This window comes from Pinus tabuliformis, chromosome 2_2 (genome assembly GCF_031772625.1).
Source record: "Pinus tabuliformis cultivar Carrire ecotype Pingquan chromosome 2_2, CPIR1, whole genome shotgun sequence".
NCBI lineage: Eukaryota > Viridiplantae > Streptophyta > Pinopsida > Pinales > Pinaceae > Pinus > Pinus tabuliformis.
The window spans coordinates 121531658-121545265 of NC_142300.1; the positions used below are offsets into that span (position 1 = coordinate 121531658).

The 13608-nt window shown below is 39.3% G+C and overlaps 1 pseudogene; it reads left to right on the top strand.

Annotated features, from left to right (window-relative positions):
* Positions 1–2823: 2823 nt before the first annotated feature.
* Positions 2824–13608, top strand: part of LOC149191647 (peptide methionine sulfoxide reductase A3 pseudogene) — a 60070-nt pseudogene continuing 49285 nt past the window's right edge.

Sequence of the window (13608 nt, forward strand, 5' to 3'; positions counted from 1 at the left end):
ATACCTCCCTTGCTAGAATATGTCTAGAAATGGATCTATTTGGAGCCCTCTTAGATGCAATAATCCTAGAGGTATATGATGAGGAATGGATGCAAATGGTAGACTATGCGCACATACCTTTCAGATTTCAGAAATGTCATGAACATGGCCATCTATTTAGAGATTGCCCCACAAACTATATGGAAAATAGTGGAAAGACCCCTATGGACAAAGATCATGAGGGTTTTACCAAGGTTGGAGGCAAAGGGAAAGGGGGAAAAATATCGCATAAGAAGACAAGCGAAGACAAACAGACAAGACACAATAGCTTCAAAATCCTCGAGGAAGTGGAGAAGGACATGGAAATAGACCCAGTCAAGGATAACATCCCTAAGGAGCAGGCTATGGAAGCTGAAATGGAGGATATCCCAGTAAATGATCAGCAAATAGAGGAACTACAAAGCTGCATGGAGATTAGCAAGGACCAGGAAATGACCCCAAGTGAGGCAGGTATGGAGGATCATGAACTGCAGGAGATACTAGATAGAGAAAATCTAGATCTAGAGCAATTTCTGGAACAAGGGAAGAACAAAGGTGTGGACTCACTGCCTAAAGAAGATTATTATCGAGTCCAACAACTCTATCTATTGAGGGCGCAATCAAAGGGAACTGGAGTCAAAAGAAACCATGAAAGACAAGAACGGAGTGGGGTCAAAGTGATGGAGAACCCGCAAACATCATCTCCAAAAGACCCAGGAAGGAAAAGATAGAATGAGCTGCTAACGAAATGTGGGAAACTGATGATTAACTCAAGTAAGATGAAATATCTTACCAACTACTCTTTTACTAACCTTTCTTAATGAAGCTCACAACCTGGAATATTAGAGGGTTAGGGAGTAGAAGAAAATAGAGAAATCTCAGCAGTATATTAAAAGAGGAAAAACCAGACATGGTCTTTATTCAAGAAACAAAATGCTTAATGGAAAAAATAAGAGAAATTCATAATAAATGGTTAATAAAGTATGATTATTTAGAGGTGAAATACATTAACTCTGTAGGAGGGATTCTCACGCTATGGGATCCATGGAAGCTAGGAATACTGGATGCTGAAGCATGCAGGAACTATCTTTCTCTGGTGTGCCAGCCTATAGGGGACAAGGAGACCTACATGATAACTAATGTGTATGGCCCTCAACAGCATGCAGAGAAACTTAAACTTCTTAACTCCTTGGAAGGTCTCAGAGCACATTATCCCAACATACCCTAGATACTAGAAGGTGATTTCAACATGATAAGGTCTCTCTCAGAAAAAAAGGAGGTAACAGAGAGCTGGGCAGAGACTCTGAAGCCTTCCAAGATTTCCTCATGAACATGGGACTAGTGGACACCGAAACTAAAAATGGGACTTTCACTTGGAATAAAAAAAGAGGTGTAATTTCCCAAGTGGCATCAAAACTAGATAGGTTTATCGTCTCTGAGGATCTCATCCTCACAGGAGCGGCCATATCAGTGTCCATTCTGCCCTTTGGTGGTTTGGATCATTGGCCTGTACAACTAGAAGCTTCCTTTATGGGCATGCCGAGGAACGGGCCTTTTAGATTCAAAAATGCTTGGCTCTCTAACCCCAACTTCACCAGAAACATTGCCAAATGGTGGAAGGAGGATTTGAACATCTAGGGTACTAAGATGTACATGCTCCAATAGAGACTAAAATACATTAAATCCAAACTCAAGGATTGGAACAAAAAAGTATATGGTGATATCATCAAGACCATAATGAGTACTGAATAGAAACTCCAGGAAGTCAATATGATCAATATCACAGAGGGCTTCAATGAGGAAAGATAGAAATTGACTAATTCTTTGCAGGAGGAATGGGAGAAACGTTGTTTACAAGAGGAAACTTTTTGGAGACAGAAATCCTGGATCCAGTGGATCAAAGAGGGAGAAAGGAACACTAAGTTCTTTCACAAATCTACTATGGCTCACAGGGCACATAACATAATCAACAAGCTAAAGGACTCTCAAGGTTCTGAACTTCTAACTCACAAGGACATGGAGTCGACCCTAGTACAACACTTCTTAGACATTGTAAAGGAGCCAATGGAAGACAGATCCAGGTTCATTAAGAATATCACTCAGTACATTCCTAGGTTGGTCACCAATGAGGACAACCACAATCTCAACAAGCCAGTCTCGGAAGAAGAGGCTAGTGAGGTGATCAAGGAAATGCAAAATGGAAAAGCACCAGGACCAAATGGCTTCAATGTCGATTTCTTTAAAGCCTACTGGGATACAGTCAAACAAGACATACTCAAGGTAGTTGAAGACTCGAGGCAACACAAAAAGGTTCTAAAAGCACTAAACGCAACCTTTATAGCTCTAATTCCGAAAAACGAAAATGATGTCACACCGGAAGGGTTTAGACCCATAGCCTTATGCAATGTGGTTTATAAAATCATCTCCAAAGTGATAGCCAATAGACTCAAGCCACTGCTACCTTTGCTCATATCTGAGGAGCAAACAGGCTATGTGGAGGGAAGGCAGATTCCTAACAACATTATCCAAGCCCATGAGGTGGTACACTCTCTCAAACACAGCAAGCAAGCAAGTATGATCATCCAATTAGACCTTGCAAAGGCCTATGACAAACTCATCTGGTCTTACATCAGAGCCATTCTTAAAGCCTATGGCTTTAACGAGGACTGGATTAGATGGGTTATGGCTTTAGTCACCTCGATCAATTTCTCTATTCTACTTAATGGAGCTCCCTAAAATACTTTTACACCTTCCAGGGGACTCAGACAAGGTGATCCACTCTCTCCCTTCCTCTTTGTTCTCATGATGGAAGGGCTTGGTAGAGCAATCAAAATAGCAAATGCTAAAGGTAGAATTCAGGGAATCAAGCTCACCCCGGATGGAGAGGCCAACAGTCATCAACAATTTGTGGATGACACAATGCTGCAGGGTGTACCCACAGTTAGGAAGGCAAAAGCAATCAAATATATCTTAAACGACTTCACCATGGTAGTAGGCACAGAGGTAAGCCAAAGCAATTCCAAGGTTTTTTTCTTTAACACTAATATTGCAATACAGAGAAATATCACTAGGATTCTAGGTTTTCAAAGGGAGCAATTACCTTCCAAATATCTAGGTGTTCCTCTTACTAACAAACCCCTGTGTAAGAATATATGGGAACCAATTTTAAACAAGCTTCAGGACAAAATCAACAATTGGACATATAGAGCTTTAAACTTGGCAGGGCGTCTGGTGCTCACCAAGGCAGTTTTGCAGGCCATTCCCATTTTTATGTTTGCAGCTATACCGGCTCCTCAGGGCATAAAGCAACAAATAAGAAACATTCAAAGGAATTTTCTGTGGGGCAGAGGGGAAAAGAAAAATAAGTGGGCTCTAGTTGCCTAGGACAAGCTCTGCAAACCCAAAATCCATGGTGGTTTGGGTCTGGATGATCTGGAGACTTTGAGTCAGGCTTCGAGAGCCAAGCTGTGGTGGCGATGGATGAAGGAGTCGAGAGCACCATGGGCCAAGCTGTGGACTCAAAAGAACACCAAGCACTGGCAGGAACATGATCACATTAGAATGACAGGACAAATCAGGGGCTCATACATCTGGAACCTTGCATGGGAGAACAAAAGCATTGTCCAGAAGCACTGTTTTTGGGAAATTAGAGCTGGGGACCGGGCTTGCTTCTGGGAGGACAACTAGCAATAGGAACCCATCCTGAATAGGAATGAACTGGTAGACCTCAAAAGGGATACAGACAGAAAAGGTCTCTTATTAGTAAAAGACTTCTGGCATCAAGGGAGGAACAAGGATAAATGGAGGAAATGGAAGAATCTAAGTTACAACAAAGAAAGCCCTTTGGAGGGCATGGCAGAGGCTCTTGCTGAGGACGTAGAGCAAGAAGGATTCTGGTCTCCTCTTCTCATGACCAATTAATATGGGGCAAGAACAATGAAGGTAACTACAATCTCAAAGAGGCTAAATAGGCAATCACTAGATTTAACTTGGTAAAAGCTGAGAAAGTCTGGCAGGAGCTATGGCAGACCTCTCAATGGATGAAAACAAAATTATTTATCTATTTTCTTCATCAAAAGAAAATCCTAACTTGGGAAAACCTTATGAAGAAAGGTTTCATTGGCCCCTCTAAATGTCATCTTTATGGCTTGCAGAAGGAAACGACTACTTAATTTGTGCTCCTTCTCTGCCAAAATTTGGGATTGGGTGGCCTCAAGCTTTAGACAGACTGATAGGGATAGGCTCAGCATATCCAATACATTATCAAAATGGAGGAAAAACTTCTCAGAAAATGAAATCATCAACAAAGCCTAGATGCTAATTCTAGGCTTTGTTATCTGAAACATTTGGAAAGAAAGAAACAGAAGAATTTTCAAAAACAAAGCCAGAGAACTCCAGCTTAACATCAATCAGATTTTGAAATAGCTCAAGGAAACAGTCAGAAGCATTATGAGAACAAAACCAACGAATCCTCCTCTACCTCAGGAGATACAAATTCTTATTAGTCTGGATCTTCAAGCCATCAACCCTCAGGGTGTGGAGAAGGATCTGAGAACCTTAAACATAGGGGAGAGGGGGTTGGCAGCCCCCTCCTTAGGGCTTTCTCAAAGTCAATATTGATGGAGCCTCCAAGGGCAATCCCAGGGAAGTTGGCTTTGGTGGAGCCATCAAGGATCTTAAGGGACATATAAATTACATCTTCCATGGACACGTGGAAAAGGGCACCAACAACATGGCAGAACTTTTGGCATTAGATCAATGCATGGAGATCCTAGTGGAGGAAAACTTACAGAATGTCATAATCGAAGCTGACTCAGAATTGGTCGTAAAAGTTGCCAAGAAGATTCAAAATGGAACCTCACCAGACAAAGTGTCAAAGCACTGGAGGCTGCTACAGGTGTTCCACCGTATCCAATTACACTTACAAATCCTTAAAACAATAAGATTTGTGCACGTTAGAAGAAAGGAAAACATGCTTGCAGACAGGCTGGCCAATGAAGGGGTGGTCAACAAGGATAGGGATTATGGATTTCAGAGATCTGTGGCTTGAATCTTTTGAATCATTGACCGGAGAATCCACAGTTTTAAAATTTTTGTACCAACGTTTCAAATCCCAAATGGGATCCATCTTCAGGATAAGAGAATGATGATGACAGAAGAGCAACGGAGAAATAATAATAAATAGTGATGAGGATAAAACATTTGGAATAACCAACTGTCAGCTGAAATAATAATTTTTATTTTAATTAATTTTTATTTTTATATAATTTAATATTAATTTGTATTTTTTAAATTTTTTAAATATATTAATTTGTTATATTAATATTATATATATAATCTTAATTTGTTTTAATATATAATATTATTAATTCTAACAAGAAATTAATTTTATACCTAGGGAAATATTAATTTTAATATGAAATTGATTTTTAACCTAGGGAATACTAATACTAATATGAAATTAATTTTGAAACTAGGGAAAAATTAATTCTAAATAATTTAATTAAATTATTAATATTAATTATATTAATTATATTATTAATATATTATTAATATTAATTATATTAATTATATTATTATTAATATATTAATTAATAATAATTAAATTAATTATATTAATTATTATTATTAATTAATTATATTATTTTAATTATTATCAATTATATTAATTTAATTATTATCAATTATATTATTATTCCTAAATATATTAATATAATTAATTAATAATAATAATTAATATAATTATTATAATTATTATTAATTAATATATTAATTAATTGATAATATTAATATAATTAATTAATAATAATAATTAATATAATTAATTTAATATTAATTAATATATTAATAATAATATAATTAATATTAATAATTTAATTAAATTATTTAGAATTAATTTTTCCCTAGTTTCAAAATTAATTTCATATTAGTATTAATATTCCCTAGGTTAAAAATAAATTTCATATTAAAATTAATATTTCCCTAGGTATAAAATTAATTTCTTGTTAGAATTAATAATATTATATATTAAAACAAATTAATTTTTAAAACAAATTAAGATTATATATATAATATTAATATAACAAATTAATATATTTAAAATTTTTAAAAAATACAAATTAATATTAAATTATATAAAAATAAAAATTAATTAAAATAAAAATTATTATTTCAGCCGACAGTTGGTTATTCCAAATGTTTTATCCTCATCACTATTTATTATTATTTCTCCGTTGCTCTTCTGTCATCATCATTCTCTTATCCTGAAGATGGATCCCATTTGGGATTTGAAACGTTGGTACAAAAATGTTAAAACTGTGGATTCTCCGGTCAATGATTCAAAAGGATAGGGATTCTCAGCATCCGTGGGAGTTTCTTCCTGCTGGGCAGCTACGGGAGGACTGTTCCACTCTATAAAATGCAGACTAGGATTCATGGTTGAGCAGTGCTGATATTGGAAATAGAGATGGGCAAGACAGTGCCCAATTTTTCATCGGTCTCTGTTCTTAAACTCTCGTTTCCTTTCCCTGGGCATTAGAATGACAAAGGAAGGTTTCAAGGTGAGTGATAATATAGATTGGATGGCTGAGGCTCTCTTGGCTCAGTGGGTTTTTGTTGGCAACTCCTGAGGGCTAGCTCGGAAAAGAAGGAGGCAGACTGATTGGCATGCTCGGATGGACGGTCTCCACCTAGGGATACCACGGATGCAAAACCACAAGTGGTATATTGCGCGGGTCTCCGCTGGTTTCCAGCATAATGGAAGAACCACGTGATTCCATTCAAGAGACGATGCGTGGCATAGAGATAAGAGAGAAAACTGCTCTCATCGCGCTGTTAACCTCCATGCATCTCGACCACACGATATCTCTGTGGGGCGTTGGATAGGGGCGTTTCTTTCCATGGTTGAGATCAACCGTGCTATTCACTTAAAGATTCAGGACCCAACTTATTCAGGTGGACCCCATCTTGATAATATTATGGGCAGGTCCACCAAGAGCCACTTGGCCCTTGGTGGGACCATCTGGGGGCTCGGCACCCCTCAAGAGCATGTTCGCAGATTGTATATGCCTAATGGGTTTTTGAGCGGCACCAGGATGGGTTCCACAAAACCCAAAAACCACAAGTGGTTTATCGCATGGGACACTGGCGATATCAGGTTTTGGAGCAATTGCACGTGATTCCATACAGAAGGCAACACGTGGCAAGGAGAGGTGGTGGAAAACCACTCTCATCGCGCGATTAACCCCCTTTCTTCTTGTCTATGCGATATCCAGGACGGTCGTCAGATCAGGACTCTGATTTCAACGACTCAGATTGATTGGTCTTATTTCTTATCGGTGAATAGTTGGGGCTTGTACTAATTGATGCTATGTGGTTCTTGCCAGTTATCTAAGGGCTGCGTCCCTGTTTTGTTTAGGATCTTCTTTTGTTGTAGGAGGGTCATTTTTTGGTCTTGACTTGTCTGGCAGCTGTTAGCCATTTTTGTTGGCTATGTCGCCCCTACTGTCTGGGGCTCTATGTAAATTATGTAATTTATTCAGATCAATAGAAGGTTCGTCTCTTACTTATCAAAAAAAATATTCTCGATTGTATGAATTGAGGCCTTTCCTTTTTTTGGCCTTTTTGTATCGGGACATTTTTACGAAATGGTACAAGATGTTTCTTCTCCAAGATTCCACTTTCCTAGGCTGTTTTCCTTTGTATTTGAAACTTTCTTATCGGGTCATTTTATATCAAAGCTTCACATATGGCTGGAAGATCAGTAGCTGCTGGGTCCCAGCCCTCTCCTCCTAGTCGTTTTCTTCCTTTCTTCCCCTCCCGTATATAATCTATTAATCTATTTTTTTATTTTTTTTAATACTTGAATTCTCTAAAATTTATATATTTAAACTCTTTGACTATTAAATTAATTTTTATTTTTTTTCAATTAATTTATTTTATAATTAATTAATTTAAAACTAATATACTATTTTTTACCCTTAATAAACTATTGTAATTGTCACACGGAATTGGTCAAAGGTGCGGACACGGCTGACCTTCCTAGAAGTCTAAGACATTCTAATGACAAACAAGACAAAATGGAGTGATCTTTCTCTAAATACACCTTTTACAACATGAAAACTACAAGTGTTTAGGCTTACCTTATTCCAAAACGCTGTTGTTGAAGTCCGTTCTTGACGATCCGGATGAGCTCCTCCTTCATGTCAATTCCTGCAACCACAAACAATCAAACAATTACCAAGCACTTGTATTTCATATAATAAAACATATATTCAACATGCAGACCAAGGAACACATGAAATAACTCATTAACACAAGCTATTGAGAAAAATAAACCAGTTTGTATTAATAACGAAACAAAGAAACTCTTACAACCTGGCCTTGGTGTTGTGCAAGTTCCTCCCAGGGTCCATCAAGGGTTTTCCTCTACTTTGACAAAGCTCACCCACTTCCAAGTAGAATCAAGTAAAGACAATCTCTCCTCACAAAGGTTCTAATGGAAGACCTAAATCCTGCAGCATTTACCCAAAGAAAATGTATAGCTCCAACCTCTCCTCCTTCTGGCTCAATGTCTTTATTTATAGTGCTGTAAAGAGGTTATTCAGGTCCACCATCAATGGGATCATCCCCCTCTTTGGGTGGGATAGCTCCCTTATTGATGGGATAAGTTCCCTCTTAATAGAGATACATGAACCAACTGGAGGCGCATCCATTTCATCAAACCGACCTCTAGAATGTTCTAGAAGTAACCACAAGTAACTTTTTCAAGATAAAACTTGCGCATTTTGCCTTTTACAGAAGGACGCACCTGTCCCTTTACATACAGAGCGTCCATGGACGCAGCTTTTGTGAACATGGTCAGCGTCCCCGCAGGTAAGGCTAGAGAGAACCTGCGACCCCAGAGATAAACATAGTTTTTACAAGACTTTCTCTCTTCTTTGAGTTTGAGATGGATAACAGAGGCATAGACTTGCCTAAGAGGGTAGCATGATTGTTGATTTGAGCCATACTAACTGTAAGTAGTCAAGGTGACATTTTTTAGTGTAACAGATTGCCCCCTAAAGTGCGAAGCCTGGAATAGATTAGGGTTTTTGTAATTCTAGGAAGGGTGAAGCGCTTTATCATTTCAAGGATTGCCTTGTGGATGACCTGGTTGGAACCTGCAATTTTCAACACAAAATACATGTATAAGATTATATCATCACTGAGGTAGGCATTCCCATACTCAGATTCAAAACTTTAACTAATGGACTAACTATTCTGATACAGGAATGATCTTGCAGTACATCATTTTTATAGACTTTTGTAGACACAGTATGGACGCAGCCATCTGTTTATGATTAGTCTACATAGATAATGAATACAAAACTCCTCGCAGCCTGGATGGTAGAAACTAGATCTAGGGTCTTCACTTCTACTTCCCGAATTGGTACGATTCTAAGCATGTGATTAAATGATTTGATGTCGAACATGTTAGAAACCACTTGATTACCAGTCGATGATGTGAACTGTTAACAAGCGTGAGAGAGACCACCAGTAATGTCAATGGTTCTCAAAGTACCAAGCACAACCCGTGAAATGTGAATAGATGTTCTGATGTCGAACACTTCACGGAATCCTTTGATCGAAAGTCAATGATGTAAACTGTCGTCAAAGGCGAGAAACCTGCCATTGATGCATGCAGACTTCAAGGTACTGTCGATTCCTAAGTCATCTTTCTAGATAATGTGTCGATGTCGATAGAAAGCGACTCGTTGCAGGCAAGCCTGCAACACGAAATCATTGTTCAAGTTGAAGAAATGTTGCTGTAAGGACTGACTCAGGGATGGTCAAATGGATGACAAGTATTTTGCAGATGAAAGTTTTGCTTGCAGACCTCTTGAACACATAACGACACGACAGATGGTTTGGTGACGAATAACTCAAAGTTAACCCTTGGAACCCGGTTAAAAACTTTCAAAGTGATTTGGTCAACTGTGAGGTAAAAGATTTCCCAACCTAGGTGAATGCAAAAGTGTCGTGTTCAAGAGTGGTAATAAAGTTTCTTTTGAGATAAAGGTAACAAATAGGCTCATTCTTCTCTCTTTTCCCCCACCATTTCTGGCAAGTACCTCTTTATTTTTAACAAGCTTGAGGAGGATAACATATGCTTGATTATAAGCTCATCCTTCGGACGAGTCCAACCTAGTTTAAATTCGAACCCTAGGAAGGAGTGGTTCGTTCCTGTTTGTAATTGAACAGGTCCTTTACTGTAAAAGTTTAACGAGTCCAGTATAGGAGAAACTCGGCGTTTTTCAATTTTAGAGAGTCTGAAAAACTTAAGGAAACTCCACGTTGAACTTTTTCGTAAATTTGTGTCCCTCAAGCCCGAAAAAGTATAAAATAATACCTGGGGGAACCGCTTGATCTTGCGACCAAGGAGTACTTTCATGATAGTGTCGTTGACCTGAAAAGTAAAAAGCGATCAAGGACACGTCGTTTTATTTCCTTATCGAGTTTGAAACGACAAAAACCCGGCAATCTTTTCCTGATTTTACGGTCAGAAAAGAGCTAAAAGGGGACCGTCTTTTAATTCCGTTTTAACGAGTGAAAAAGAAACACTCGGCGATCTTTTCATGTTTTAGGAGTCAGAAAAGGGCTTAAAAGATGACTCTGATATTTCTATTTGTGAAAAATGACAATTTCCGTCGAAGTCCTTTTGTCCTGTACAAAAGCAACACATTACTCATACCTGTTTAAAATAGGCAAAAATACGTCGAAAAACATCTTTTCATGGTAAAAAATGAACTAATTCATCCAAAAAACCTATAAAAAGACCTTTTACCATGTCATTTTTACCGTTTGACTTTGGAGGTTGAAAAAGGAGCTTTTGACAAGAAACTTCCCGTGGTCGCTGCGGAAAATCTGACCGTCGGAATCAAACGCCGCTTCATCCAGGTATTTTACACATCCTACTCTGCATTTCTATCCGTTTAGAATTAAGTTTTAGGTCTTAGTTTCATTTTTTGGGGGGTTTTGGGTTTTATAATGCGCCTCTCGGCGGACGCAGGTGCCCTTCGGGTGACCTGCGTCCCCCGACTTTTTCTCATACGGGAAAACGGTCGGGGGACGCAGCCCGCCTTCAGGCCAGCTGCGTCCGGACGCCCTGTGCTACAAAGCTGGGGTGCGTCCTCCGAGTAATGCGCATTTCAAAACCCCAACTCCCTCAAAAAAAGCACCAAAAATCTTCAAATCAATTTCTAATTGTCTTATTTGATATGCAGGGCATTAATCATGTTAGACTGGAGAGAGAGAGAGCATGTAGAGGAAGATGAAGCTGCAATAAATCATCAACCTTCTCTGGATGCCCTAAGAGCATGCGGGTTATACAAATATTGGACCATACCGGGCATGAGGGGCCAGGTAAGATTCTTGGAATGGCTGGTTGAGCGATGGAACGTGCAAGAAAAATGCTTTTACATAGGAGGGCACCAGCTCGAGATAGAGCCCTCGGATGTATACTTTCTCACTGGCTTGCCCAACAGAGGCGAGCAACTCAATCTTGCGGGGACTAGGCCGGGTGGCCAACCCCTTGATAGTCTCCGTGAGGATTGGTGCACACGTGGGGCTCACCATTCAAAAGGCATAGAGATAAAACGCATCACTCTGCCTGAACTCAAAGTTATTGCGTTCACGGTCACCAGAATTTGCGGCGCGGCCGCTTTGCACATTGCTTCCGGATCCCAAATGCGGATGGCAATTGACTGTTACCAAGGCACCATCTTCAACTGGTGTGAAGCTGTGTCGGCTCATATGAAGAGCCAACTGACCAAGGCAAAGAACGGACGACTAAAGACATTTGGATATGGGCCTATAGTCGTGAGCTTTGCCTTGGAGAGAGTTCCAATGCTGATCCCTCAGCAACTCACTGTTGATGACTTGGGTCCTCGGGAGCCAAAGTTGATTCGATGGGTTGCGGTGATGGCCCGGCATCCTGACGAGGGTGCGGCAGTGGTTCGATTCTCAGACAGTTACTTTGACTGGTTAGAGGGCCAGCTTTTTGTGATACAGGACTTTCCGTATGCCGGAATGGATTTCAGAGGTGATCCGGACATGGTTCTTCCACAGGGAGAACAATGGGACGACAGAGGTACTTTTATTTTCACAAGTTTCCTAATTATGTATTTTTTGTATTTTTTATATATATCGTCTCAAACTAATAGTAAAACTTTGTCAAAATACAGATGTTGGTCCACAGCGTCCAGCCAACCTCCGGCCTTATGATAGATTACATCCAGCTGCACCGGTACCGGCCCCACAGGACGCGGCTGCAAACGTACTAGCTGAGTTGGAGCATGACCTAGATCGTCTCACGGCAGACATACCTGAGACTACTATGGACGACATTCCTATCAGGCTTCAGCGTTTTGTAGTCGCGGTCCCTGGACCGTTTAGGAGATTTTTGCGTAAGGTAGCCCGCGCAGTGGTGTCGTACAGAGAGCACCACCAGTGATTGACTAGTCACTTTTTGTAGTCACATGTGACATTTTTGATTTTTTGTACTATCATTTTGCCGATCATAAGGTGTTCTCAACCTATGATCGAAGACGATGTATATATTTTTTGACACACTTCTATCTATATATATCACTATTACCGGCTTATCTTGTTTAACATATATGATGAAATGTTTTTAAATTTACTTGCATGATTATTATAAATGTCTGTCCAACACTCGAGAAGCAATTGCATCTGCTAATGTATTCAAGGACCTTGGAATATGTTGATATTCAATGTAGTCAAATTCACGTTCCAAGAGACGCACTCTCAAAAACAACCTTAATAACACAGGATTTCTAATGGCATAAACTCTATTAAGCTGTACTACAACAAGTTCAGAATCTAACCTCACTATCAAACGTCGAATTCCAAATGAAATTGATTCGGATAATAATTCAACCACTGCACTGTATTCTGCAATGTTATTCGTTGTTTGACCGAGGCTTACCCCATGCATAGAAACTAACTCGTCAGAGGGCGAATAGATAACCCAAGCTGCGGAAGAGATATTCCGTGTACTACGACAAGCACCATCAGCAAACCCAATGTATGTTTGGAGAGGCGTCGACATCTACAATATCAAGAGTAAAACCAAGATAAGCCAGAATAATGACGAAAAACCACACTCGCTAAGCTAAGCACACTGACTAAACTAACACACTTGCTAGCTAGAAAGAAAATCTAACCTATCTAAAAATTTCTCCATACCCATCATTTTAAGCATAATACCTCTTTAGGTAAAGTCCATTTCTGGGTTTACCCAAAGAGTCCCCATCAAAATCAACTAACTCATAAGCCCCTTTTGCTAGCTTTCGCTTTACAATGTAGGGCCCATGCCACATGGGAACGAATTTTCCGGCACCTAGCTTATCGTTAGCTTGATCATATAATAGTACTAGGTCTCCTTCCGAAAAACTTCGAGGGGTTACATTTTTATCGTACTGAGCTTTCATTCGTTTCGCGTGAGTCTCGATAGCTAAAGTAGCGTCACGTCGAGTCTCATCTAATTTAGCCAAGTATAATAAACGTTTCTCCTCTTCGGAAGTAGCT